The sequence below is a fragment of the Anomaloglossus baeobatrachus genome (genome assembly GCF_048569485.1).
Source record: "Anomaloglossus baeobatrachus isolate aAnoBae1 chromosome 7 unlocalized genomic scaffold, aAnoBae1.hap1 SUPER_7_unloc_2, whole genome shotgun sequence".
In the NCBI taxonomy this organism is placed as follows: domain Eukaryota; kingdom Metazoa; phylum Chordata; class Amphibia; order Anura; family Aromobatidae; genus Anomaloglossus; species Anomaloglossus baeobatrachus.
In genome coordinates this window covers 1,028,345-1,041,410 of record NW_027441816.1, presented here as the reverse complement: position 1 = coordinate 1,041,410, position 13,066 = coordinate 1,028,345, and the positions used below count along the sequence as shown (strand labels likewise).

Below are 13,066 nucleotides of genomic sequence, written 5' to 3'. Positions count from 1 at the left end.
ACAAGCCAAGATATAGGCTCAGCTGCTACGGCTTCCCTCTGCCTTCTGAATGAAACTTGAATATGTCTGGGTCACTGTGTATATAGCAGGTGCTCAGAAAAAATAAGAGTCAATTCAATAGAAATAGCTCTGGCACACTATAGTGATCAATAACGTAAGAAAGGAACTCTTGGAATGCTGAAAATTCTTTATTTGTGCAACAGGATAATTCATCCAACGTTTCGACCTTGTTTTTAGGTCTTTATCAAGGATAAAGTTATCTAAGATCATAAAGGGTTACAAAACCATATAAACACGTAATTAGTACATAGTACAACATAACAGTACAATATATTGCTACTTGAGAGTACAATGGGTCAAATGACCATGATGCACATACAAAAAATTTTTCCAAAGCCATAGTGAAAACATTTGTACTGAGGAAAGAAAATTTCCACATGACCTATCTGGAGAAACATTCTGGATCAAACAACCAAAAATAGTCAAGCAGGTAAATACACACCTATATGGATAACAGGATGATATGTGTTCAATTGTATAGCGTCATTGCCATTAAGGTACAAATGGAAAACTTGCAATCCTATATAGTGAAGGAAATGAACACATATCATATCAAAGAACACAGGAACATGGGTGTGAGAAAAACCTCAATGTTTATACTTTGTTCTTTATAATGGTGTGAACATGTATATGTCTCAGTACCTTATGCACTTGAGAATTCTAGTGAGTAGATCATGAAAGCCTATTTCAGAACTGGAATCGGTAAATAATTGTAGGTGGAATCTAAATGAAAAGATGGTACAAGTGTTATCATGACACGTGGGCTATAACACAATGGACCGTGTGACAAAGAAGAAAGGAGAGAAAGAAGAGGAAGAAAATGCAACTACCTGTAACATTACGTGATAGTCACTGGTAAGTATCACTTGACAATTCAAGTGAAAAAGGATTCCTTTATTAAAGGGTTCTCAGTCGCCTCAGGATCATGAAATACTAGGGTAAATGATATGAGAATGGGTAAGAAGCACCACTAAAGGAAATATGAGATGCAGGACATATATCTATAAACCCCTGAACTACATGATAGAAATAAAAAGAAGAAAAAAGAAAAAAAAGAAGAAAGAAGAAGAACACATAGAATGCGGAAAGAGAATGGGTACAACTACCTGAGTTACTGCAGGGAGGCCCCTGGTTGGTATTGTGAGGGTTAGTGGAATTCCTTCACTGAAGGGTTCTCAGTTGCCTCAGGTTCGTGAAAAATGCTATAGACAAATAATGCCCGGAGAAAAGGGGTTCATATACAGCGAATAATGGTAATACAAGGTACATGTGTCACATGTAATAGTATATATATATATATTGTACTAAGCTCTACACCAGAAATAGAAAGTAGTCCCTCTGCCTTCTGTCTAGGTGCCCTGAGTTATGTCCTGTAAACTGTCACAGGGACCCAGACACACATGTGTAGTAGGGGAATATCCCTGCTGAGATGCCAGTGCTAGAGCACTCGTTTGCTGTGGAGTTGAACGCTATGTGAGCAGTTCTTACCTTCAATGAGCAGAAGTCTCTTTTTTCAGATTTCAATATCTCTGTGGGTATCTGGCAGAAATATGGAATACTCTTTACTGCTAAGACCCTGTACACCACTCCCACTAAAGGGGGCTTTACACGCTGCGACATCGCTAATGCGGAGTCGTTGGGGTCACGGAATTTGTGACGCACATCCGGCCGCATTAGCGATGTTGCTGCGTGTGACACCGATGAGCGATTTTGCATCGCTGCAAAAACGTGCAAAATCGCTCATCGGTGACATGGGTCTCCATTCTCGATTATCGTTACTGCAGCAGTAACGATGTAGTTCGTCGCTCCTGCGGCAGCACACATCGCTCCGTGTGACACCGCAGAAACGAGGAACCTCTCCTTACCTGCCTCCCAGCTGCTATGAGGAAGGAAGGAGGTGGGCGGGATGTTCCGGCCACTCATCTCCGCCCCTCCGCTGCTATTGGGCGGTCGCTCAGTGATGTCGCTGTGACGCCGCACGGACCGCCCCCTTAGAAAGGAGGCGGTTCGCCGGTCACAGCGACGTCGCCGGGCAGGTAAGTATGTGTGACGGGTCTGGTCGGTGTTGTGCAGCATGGGCAGCGATTTGCCCGTGTCGCGCAACAGATGGGGGCGGGTATCCACACTAGCGATATCGGGACCGATATCGCAGTGTGTAAAGTAGCCTTTAATAAACTGTGTAAAGGATTTTAAGTAAAAATCCACAATAAACCAGCGCTAGATGGGTTTTTATAATTTTATTAATAGACCACAAATAAAAAATTTTTTGCTATCCTTGTTTCAAGACAGAGTATTTGATAATATACAATACACTGATTTTTACTAAAACCAAGGACCACATAAAACAAGGACCACATAAAATAAAAAATGAAAGTAATGAGAATAAAATTCTTTTGTATAACCAATTAACTTCGAGGTGATACAATATTCACATTGATTTAGTTTTACCAGTCTAATGTAATGCCCCGGCCGGTGGCATATATTTTGTTTGGTTAATAATTTAGACTTATACAATGAAAGATGTACTATACCACCCCTGGCTAACTTACAAGTTTTAAGTTGTACAATATAAGTTTGCGACGTTATATTCATATATAGGAAGGCAAACAATATTGGCAATTTAGTGGCACCCACCATACGTAATCTTACAGCACCTAATAAGGGAGGATTATTTGGCCTGAAAGGTTTTTTTCCATGCAAAAGCTGTATAGTATGTAAGAATACAAAAAATATTTCACGGAAATCCTTCTTACAGGGGCAGTCAGAAGTCATGATTAGAGAATTTATTACATGTCAATCAAAGGGAGTAGTATATTGCATTCAATGTCCCTGTCAGAAAAAATACATTGGGAGAACTATTAGACCCCTATGGAAAAGGGTGGGTGAGCACATTAGAAGTGTTAAAAATAAATGTACTAAGCACCCCCTATCCAGACATTATGTGTTAAAACATGGAGGGTCCTTTAAAGGATCCCAAGTATGGGGCGTACAAAAAATAACTAAGGATTGGAGAGGTGGCGATTTCATTAAAAAAATGTCACGAGCAGAAAGCCAATGGATTTTTGAATTGAACACCTTGAAACCATATGGACTCAATAATGATATAGAACTGTTTGCTTTTAATTAATTTATATTTTTATAGGTAGAGGAGTAATAGGTACTGATAATAATACGGAGAGAAGGAAAAAAAAAAAAAAAAAAAAAAATAAAGCGATTGTCATGGAGATATATGTGTATATATGCATAATATATATTAAAATTGGTGCTTCACTTGCCCAAGGTTGATGTAGATATAAGGGGCTTTTCATATTATAGCAAATTTATATTACACCTTTATGATGTCCTTTTGTTAAATTTATTGTTGAAAAAAAGCATATGCATATATACACATTGTCTTCCCAGTATATGATGATACAAGCAAGGCTATATATAGGTCTTTTTAGAAAAACCTTTAGAAAAACCTTTGCACATAATTATATTATATGGCTATTATGAACGGTCTTTCACAAATTGATATATGTAGTGGTCATTGAATGTTGGTTGAATTTAAACATTGTTTAATTTTATGCAAATTATAACCAATTAAATATATGCATAAATAGTGCTCTAGGCAACAGCTGAGTTATCCTTGAGGAAGGGGGCCGTTACACGCCCCCGAAACGCGCGTCGGATCAGGACTCTGTTTTTGCCTACCTCACCTGTGCGGTGATAACCTGCCAAGTAATTTCTCCCTCGTGTGGAATCAACCGGCTTCCACTGGACACGGTACGGATTGCCTGCTGGAGAGGTTGAGAGGTTACCGCTGACATTTCCTTTGTCTGCAACCAGGATACATTGGTACCTCCAGCGGTTCTGCATTGCTCGTTTGGAAGCGGATCGGAGCCTTGTGTGGTGTTAACCTGCCAAGCAACTTCCTCCTGTGTGGAATCAGTCAGCTGACACTGGATACGGTCTGGACTGCCCGCTGGAGAGGCTGAGTAGTTACCGCTGATCTTATTGTTGTCCGCAGCCAACATCTTGGTGCTTTCAGTGGCTTCGTACTGCTTGATTTCGAAAGTACATTTGGGAGAATACGGGACCGGCTGGTTTGTGGCCTTGTGAAGTGTTATAAAGGCTCTGTAAAGAGGGATGTCGGTAACCATACATCTCCCCCAGAGCCAGCACTAGTCGCGGCCACTGGCCTCAAAACGTCCGCTCTGGAAGTCTAACAGGTCAATCCTGTACATAGCGGTTCCAGCCTAATCAACGGAGAAATCCGGGGTGTTTTTTGCGGTCAAGTTGTTGTGAGGTTTATTCCCCCAGGCCCTGGGGGCGAATATAACGTCGCAAACTTATATTGTACAACTTAAAACTTGTAAGTTAGCCAGGGGTGGTATAGTACATCTTTCATTGTATAAGTCTAAATTATTAACCAAACAAAATATATGCCACCGGCCGGGGCATTACATTAGACTGGTAAAACTAAATCAATGTGAATATTGTATCACCTCGAAGTTAATTGGTTATACAAAAGAATTTTATTCTCATTACTTTCATTTTTTATTTTATGTGGTCCTTGTTTTATGTGGTCCTTGGTTTTAGTAATAATCAGTGTATTGTATATTATCAAATACTCTGTCTTGAAACAAGGATAGCAAAAAATTTTTTATTTGTGGTCTATTAATAAAATTATAAAAACCCATCTAGCGCTGGTTTATTGTGGATTTTTACTTAAAATCCTTTACACAGTTTATTAAAGGCTACTTTACACACTGCGATATCGGTCCCGATATCGCTAGTGTGGATACCCGCCCCCATCTGTTGCGCGACACGGGCAAATCGCTGCCCATGCTGCACAACACCGACCAGACCCGTCACACATACTTACCTGCCCGGCGACGTCGCTGTGACCGGCGAACCGCCTCCTTTCTAAGGGGGCGGTCCGTGCGGCGTCACAGCGACGTCACTGAGCGACCGCCCAATAGCAGCGGAGGGGCGGAGATGAGTGGCCGGAACATCCCGCCCACCTCCTTCCTTCCTCATAGCGGCTGGGAGGCAGGTAAGGAGAGGTTCCTCGTTTCTGCGGTGTCACACGGAGCGATGTGTGCTGCCGCAGGAGCGACGAACTACATCGTTACTGCTGCAGTAACGATAATCGAGAATGGAGACCCATGTCACCGATGAGCGATTTTGCACGTTTTTGCAGCGATGCAAAATCGCTCATCGGTGTCACACGCAGCAACATCGCTAATGCGGCCGGATGTGCGTCACAAATTCCGTGACCCCAACGACTCCGCATTAGCGATGTCGCAGCGTGTAAAGCCCCCTTTAGTGGGAGTGGTGTACAGGGTCTTAGCAGTAAAGAGTATTCCATATTTCTGCCAGATACCCACAGAGATATTGAAATCTGAAAAAAGAGACTTCTGCTCATTGAAGGTAAGAACTGCTCACATAGCGTTCAACTCCACAGCAAACGAGTGCTCTAGCACTGGCATCTCAGCAGGGATATTCCCCTACTACACATGTGTGTCTGGGTCCCTGTGACAGTTTACAGGACATAACTCAGGGCACCTAGACAGAAGGCAGAGGGACTACTTTCTATTTCTGGTGTAGAGCTTAGTACAATATATATATATATACTATTACATGTGACACATGTACCTTGTATTACCATTATTCGCTGTATATGAACCCCTTTTCTCCGGGCATTATTTGTCTATAGCATTTTTCACGAACCTGAGGCAACTGAGAACCCTTCAGTGAAGGAATTCCACTAACCCTCACAATACCAACCAGGGGCCTCCCTGCAGTAACTCAGGTAGTTGTACCCATTCTCTTTCCGCATTCTATGTGTTCTTCTTCTTTCTTCTTTTTTTTCTTTTTTCTTCTTTTTATTTCTATCATGTAGTTCAGGGGTTTATAGATATATGTCCTGCATCTCATATTTCCTTTAGTGGTGCTTCTTACCCATTCTCATATCATTTACCCTAGTATTTCATGATCCTGAGGCGACTGAGAACCCTTTAATAAAGGAATCCTTTTTCACTTGAATTGTCAAGTGATACTTACCAGTGACTATCACGTAATGTTACAGGTAGTTGCATTTTCTTCCTCTTCTTTCTCTCCTTTCTTCTTTGTCACACGGTCCATTGTGTTATAGCCCACGTGTCATGATAACACTTGTACCATCTTTTCATTTAGATTCCACCTACAATTATTTACCGATTCCAGTTCTGAAATAGGCTTTCATGATCTACTCACTAGAATTCTCAAGTGCATAAGGTACTGAGACATATACATGTTCACACCATTATAAAGAACAAAGTATAAACATTGAGGATTTTCTCACACCCATGTTCCTGTGTTCTTTGATATGATATGTGTTCATTTCCTTCACTATATAGGATTGCAAGTTTTCCATTTGTACCTTAATGGCAATGACGCTATACAATTGAACACATATCATCCTGTTATCCATATAGGTGTGTATTTACCTGCTTGACTATTTTTGGTTGTTTGATCCAGAATGTTTCTCCAGATAGGTCATGTGGAAATTTTCTTTCCTCAGTACAAATGTTTTCACTATGGCTTTGGAAAAATTTTTTGTATGTGCATCATGGTCATTTGACCCATTGTACTCTCAAGTAGCAATATATTGTACTGTTATGTTGTACTATGTACTAATTACGTGTTTATATGGTTTTGTAACCCTTTATGATCTTAGATAACTTTATCCTTGATAAAGACCTAAAAACAAGGTCGAAACGTTGGATGAATTATCCTTTTGCACAAATAAAGAATTTTCAGCATTCCAAGAGTTCTTTTCTTACGTTATTGATCACTATAGTGTGCCAGAGCTATTTCTATTGAATTGACTCTTATTTTTTCTGAGCACCTGCTATATACACAGTGACCCAGACATATTCAAGTTTCATTCAGAAGGCAGAGGGAAGCCTTAGCAGCTGAGCCTATATCTTGGCTTGTGAGCATTAGAACAGGCCGGCGATTACAGGGTAACATGAAAAATGTCCAGCTTGCATTATGACTAGAACATGACAATATCCTTTTAAGTACTAACCTATGATGCGTTCCTAAGCAGTTGATGTTATATGTTCTACATTTCATTTTCTGCATACTTTACAAGTAGTAGAATTTGCTTTGATATAGGCAACTGGATTTTCACAATGAAAAGGCAAAGGATAACGCCCGAAAAAGACGCCATACATTATGTCAGTGCCATCACTGACAAACCTGGATTGACCATGAAATACATCAATCCCCTTAAAGGTGAGTTAAAACAAGTTTTAACTAAATTGCCTTAATATTGTCATGCATTAGAATGACTGTCTTAGGTAATGATAAATATTTTCTACAGGAAGAGGAGTGTTTGCTGAAACTGAAATCGAAAAAGGGAGTTTTGTTGCAGAATATCGAGGCGAGCTCACGTATGCACTTACGATGGTAGACAACTACTCGAGATTTATGGTTGTGGTACAAGTCAAAGATCTAATGGCCCATAGTGCAGCGAAGGTCTTCCAAGCACACTTATGCAGACCTCATGGCTACTCAGAGAGAGTCCTCACAGATCAAGGCACAGCCTTTGAAGCGGAAATCTTCAAGGACTTCTGCAGCTTTTACCGATGCAGGAAGATGCGCACTACACCCTACCATGCTCAAACCAATGGTTATCAACCTGCTCAGGACTTTACCCCATATTCCAGATGTGGCCTTACAAGTGATTTATAGAGGGGTAACAATACGTTGGGATCACCGGATCTAATCTCCCTTTTTATACACCCTAAAATCTTGTTTGCTTTAGAATAAACAATAACATCATAAAGGTATAGCAGTACCGTTTCAAAGTTTCGGTGTCCCAAGCAGCATTCCATCAGCCTCTGGAAGGTTCCTGGCAAATTGCACAGCTCGAAGGGCATGCTTTTGAACTCGCAGAGACCCATCGGGGTGGCAAAGGCGGTCTTCTCCCGGTCTGCCTCAGCAACGGACACTTGCCAATAGCGACTAGTGAGATCAAGGGTAGACAAATAATTTGCAGTTCTCAATGCAGCTAGCTATTCCTCAATACAGGGGAGTGGTGCTGTCCTTCTTCTTTAACAGGACCAACGGAGCTGCCCAGAGGCTACAACTGTCACGGATAACCCCAGCCTCCTTCATGTTGCTCAACATGTCCTTGGTACACTGGTAATGTGCAGGTAGTTTTGGCTTATATCTCTCTTTGATGGGTGGGTGTGCACTTGTGGGGATGTAGTGTTTGACCCCTTTTATTCTTCAAAAGTCTAGCGGATGTTTGCTGAAGACTTGCTCGTATTCTTGCACTAGCCTGTAGACCCCCTTCTTGTGATGTGAAGGTGTGGAGTCAGTGCCTACGTGTAATTCCTTACACCACTCCTCTGGCTGACTTGGTGAGCTGTCACTGAATGGGTGGGCTGAAGCAATGGTGGATGCTGCTGTTTGGATAGCATGTGTATCTACTGAGAACAGCTTATCAATGGTGGCAAATCGGAGCAGCTTAATCTCTTGCTCTCCGCAGTTCAACACTCTCATGGGCACTCTTCCCTTCCATATTAATGAATAAAACTATGATGTAAATAGCATATAGATACCCCACAAATGCAGATAAAAGTAGGTTATGGGAAAAGGGGGAAGAGAGAAACAGGAAAATAGTGGAATAAAGTATACCTTCCAGGTGGGAGAGGAAATGGCAGCACAGCCAGTGGAGGTGAAGCAAGGGGAGCCTGCAACTAAAGAGTTGAGAGCGTTATCACATGGTGACTGAGCCTGATTGTAACGGGAGCATAGAGGTGCCGATCCTGTCTTACCTGCGTTGGTGTAGAAGTGGGTGTCCTGTGGTGGAGTCAGCTATGTGCAGTGGTGGCCGTGGGTTCTTTTATGTGCGACCGTAGTAATAGCTGCGCCCACTTCCTGTATGGGAGTGGAATGCAGTGAGGGTAATGGAACGCACGCCTGCGCATTTGTGTTTAACGTCGCGCATGTGCAGAACGGAGAAAAGGCTGCGCTCACTTCCTAATGAAAGGGAGTGAGACGCATCTGGGAAGGGAAGGGAAAAGATTAGGGTTTGGGGATGATGAAAGGGCTTTCTACGGGCAAGGATGGCAAAGGGTGGCAGTGACGGAAAGTCAGGCAGCCTGTCCTGTCCTGTCCTGTCCGTCCGTCTTTTTGTATCATGAATTGGAAAGACTGCAAGGGGGAGGGGAGGTGCTTGTGTCCAAAAGGAGGAGTTATTCAGATTCATTGCAGTGGGCGGCGGCTGCAAAAAGCACCATTCTTCTTGTTTTTGCTCTGCAAAACAGCCTTTTCAAGGGTTGGCTTGGGTGACAAAATGTCTTCTGTAGGCGTGGGTTTGTCTCCCTCTCCCTAAGATGTGTCCGGTATAGGCCAGGGTGCCACTCAAGGCCGTAACCAATTCGGGTTATAGCTTCTCGGCCTTTTGGCTAAGATCAAGTGTAGTTTCGGAGGACGCTACCTTGGTCGGTACTGGAAGGTGCCTGGGATTGCACGTCTGCCGGCCTTGAGGAAGTGTGTGCGCCTTCTGGTGACACATAGCCCTCTTGTGCCTGGACGGTTCCCAGGCAACGGGAGGCGATCACCTTTGTTATTTTGAAGTCCTACTGATAAACAGAAAAAAAAAAAAATTAAATCTGTTCTTATCAGTTTAATATCTGATACGTCCCCTCTCTGGGGACCATATATTAAATGGATTTTTAGAACAAGGAGATGGAAAAAATCTTGCTCTGTCCACTCCACGCATTGACCTGGTATTGCAGTACCTCCAGGACCGGTGCACCCCTTCTTAACCCAGTTTCCAAAAGCAGAACTCAATTCACCTGATTCAAATGAGCCCCATTAGTGAATTGAAAGAAAGCAAAAACTTTATATGCACCTCAATTTGGCCAATTCACTTTTCACACTTTCACCCTTTTTTTTATCTTTCACACCTTTTACTTGCTTTATTGATGCAAAAAGCTGTGCCAAATAGCAAACTCATCTCCACTCAACTTGACCAACTCTGCTATGTCCCGTGCAGTATCTTATTCTCAGTCTTATCTAGATCATTTGCAATTGAATAGAATAGATCCCTTTTGGCTGCTTATGACTGTGTAAAATATGTAGTTTTACTGGGCTGGGATGAGAGAATCCATTGAAGCATGGTGTAGGGATTGTGGTTCCTGTGTGCTAAGAAGAGAGGCTGGCACCAGCCAGAAAGCCCCATTGCAGCCAATAATCACTTAATAACTTTTTCAACTTGTCATCATATGGGAGGCCTTCCATTCCTTGTAGTAGTCTAGTTGCCCACCTTTGAACTGACTCTAACTTCTGAATGTCCTTTTTAAAATGTGGAGCCCAAAACTGGTTCCCATATTCCAGATGTAGCCTTACAAGTGATTTATAGAGGTGTAACAATACGTTGGGATCACGGGATCTAATCTCCCTTTTTATACACCCTAAAATCTTGTCCCAAGCAGCATTCCATCAGCCTCTGGAAGGTTCCTGGCGCATTGCACAGCTCGAAGGGCATGCTTTTGAACTCGCAGAGACCCATAGGGGTCTGCCTCAGCAACGGACACTTGCCAATAGTGACTAGTGAGATCAAGGGTAGAAAAATAATTTGCAGTTCTCAATGCAGCTAGCGATTCCTCAATACGGGGAGTGGTGCCGTCCTTCTTTTTTAACAGGATCAACAGAGCTGCCCAAAGGCTACAACTGTCACGGATAACCCCAGCCGCCTTCATGTTGCTCAACATGTCCTTGGTACACTGGCAATGTGAAGGTGGTATTGGCTTATAGCTCTCTTTGATGGGTGGGTGTGCACCTGTGGGGATGTGGTGTTGGACCCCTTTTATTCCCCCAAAATCTAGCGGGCTTCCCACCGGTAACCCGCTCCCCAGCTTGGATGGATGCTGAGGGAGCCCCTTTTGCCCGCAGGCTCTGGCCCTGTGAACTGTAGCCTTGGCGGTGACTGTGCTTCCGTCTACGGTGTGAGCTGTTGCCTTCAATCGGGTCTTGACTGCTGGGAAACCCTGGAGGTTCCTGTCGCTAACGGATTTGACCGGTTTTACGGCGACTCCTAGCCTGGTCGGGGTCCGTAGGCCCTGCCGGATGGTGCTGGCTTCTCTTCACTCCCCGATCTGGTACCGGCGGGCCACTGCCCATCCCCGGTCCGTACGGTTCACTCCAATCAGCCTCTCCTGCAGAAGGTCACCACCGTCTGCCAACCTTGCTGAGTGCCCGGGCCACACACCCGGACACGGTCAGTCTCCTCTCCTCTTCACTTCTCTAACTCCAAAACTGATCTCTAATCTGACTCCTTTTCCCGCCTCCAGGACTGTGAACTCCTCGGTGGGTGGGATCAACCGCCTGGCCCACCCCCTGGTGTGGACATCAGCCCCTGGAGGAAGGCAACTAGGATTTGTGTTTAGCTTCGGTGTGCCTAGCCGGAGTGTAGAGTGTGTTGGTGTAGTACCTGTGACGACCTGGCTTGTCCAGGGCGCCACATTCCCCTATAGTAAAATGCAGACCGTCCGCGGGCTGCCCGTCCATCACCGGTTTTATTTTCACAACTGAAAAAGAATAAAACGGTAAAACATGTAAAAGCATCATAAACATTTTACAACGGTACAGCTTCCGCTCTTCTCCCACCCAAACAACCTGGCCCTGATGCTGCCCCTAAGAAGCGGGCAGCACCCCTTGACCCCAGTCCAGCACCAAGTTGCCCGAGCGGGTTCTGTCTCTTTCAGGGGGCCCACGTCCAAGGGGACCCCTGAACCCCCGGAGGATCGCCACCGGTTACGGTAGTGGCGGGCCTAGGCCATCCCTTTCCTCCAGGCCCATCCTCCCAAATCAGCCTCTCCGGAGGCGGTAACGGTGTCAAGCCAACAAACATTTTTATTTACATTGCACTAAGTTTGTGGTTGCCCTGCAAGTTCTCGGGCTTGTCCGTAAGCAGTTCCTTACGCAATGGTTGCACAGTCCCTACGGGGACAACAGTTGCCGGCAACGGCCGGTTTAATCACGGTTCAATCAGGTAAACTTCTTTGGTTGATCATCTTTACTTATCATTTAAAACTTTCAAACTGGTACACTCAACACATAAAGCCCCCCCCTTTTAAAGAGTAGTTTCCCTGTACCTAAGTGGGGGTCTACCTAGGTTGGGGCGAGTGGACCTTCGGGGTCCGGTGTCAGTGGTGACAGGCAGTGGGGCAGAGGGAACAGTCAGTTCCTCCTCCCTGCTATCATGTGGGGCAGGCGGAGGCGTAGGGGAGCTGGGTACAGGTACATCCCTGGGCACTGGCTCGCGGTTAACCGTTTCCATCATTTCTTCATCCACGGGTTGTGGGAACAGTATCACTGGAAGGATCACCGCACCGTTCTGTGTAGGCCAGTCTGCTGGAAAATCACCCATCATGGTGTGGATTACCTCTTTTTCCTTCTCCACTGGACTGGGAACTGGAGCCTCATCCGCTACTCTCAATGCTGGTGGGCACTTCTTCAGGTGGTCTCGGGAAACCGTGGCCAAAGTCCCCCCCTGGTCACGGCTGATCTGGTAGGCCTTCCCATTCTCCCATCCTGTGGGCTGGACTACATACGGGGTTTTTTCCCATTGATCATCCAGCTTGTGGGCCCTTCTTTTCCGCTTCAGCACTACATCCCCAGGTTGGAAGGAACCGGCAGGCGCCTTCTTGTTGAAGCACTGCTCCTGTTGTCCCCGACTCCGGCACAAGTTCTTTTCAACATACTCCTGGACCTGTCGGTACTGTGTCCTCCGCCGAGTGTCCCATTCAGCTGTCGACAGGAGTGCTTCTGAAGCTTCCAAGCCCATTTCCAGATCCACTGGTAGCCGGCCGGGACGAGCTCTCATCAGGTATGCTGGAGTGCATTTCGTAGAGCTGGAAGGGATGTTGTTGTACATATCGACCAGGTCAGGTAGCTTCTCCAGCCACAGGTTCCGCTCTTCCAGTGGTAACGTCTTGAGGAGGCCCAGGACCAAGTG

General features: G+C 44.7%; 1 pseudogene; it reads left to right on the top strand.

Annotated features, from left to right (window-relative positions):
- The first annotated feature begins 9,660 nt into the window (after window positions 1-9,660).
- LOC142259388 (U2 spliceosomal RNA) lies at window positions 9,661-9,867 on the top strand (annotated as a pseudogene).
- The last annotated feature ends 3,199 nt before the right edge of the window (window positions 9,868-13,066 follow it).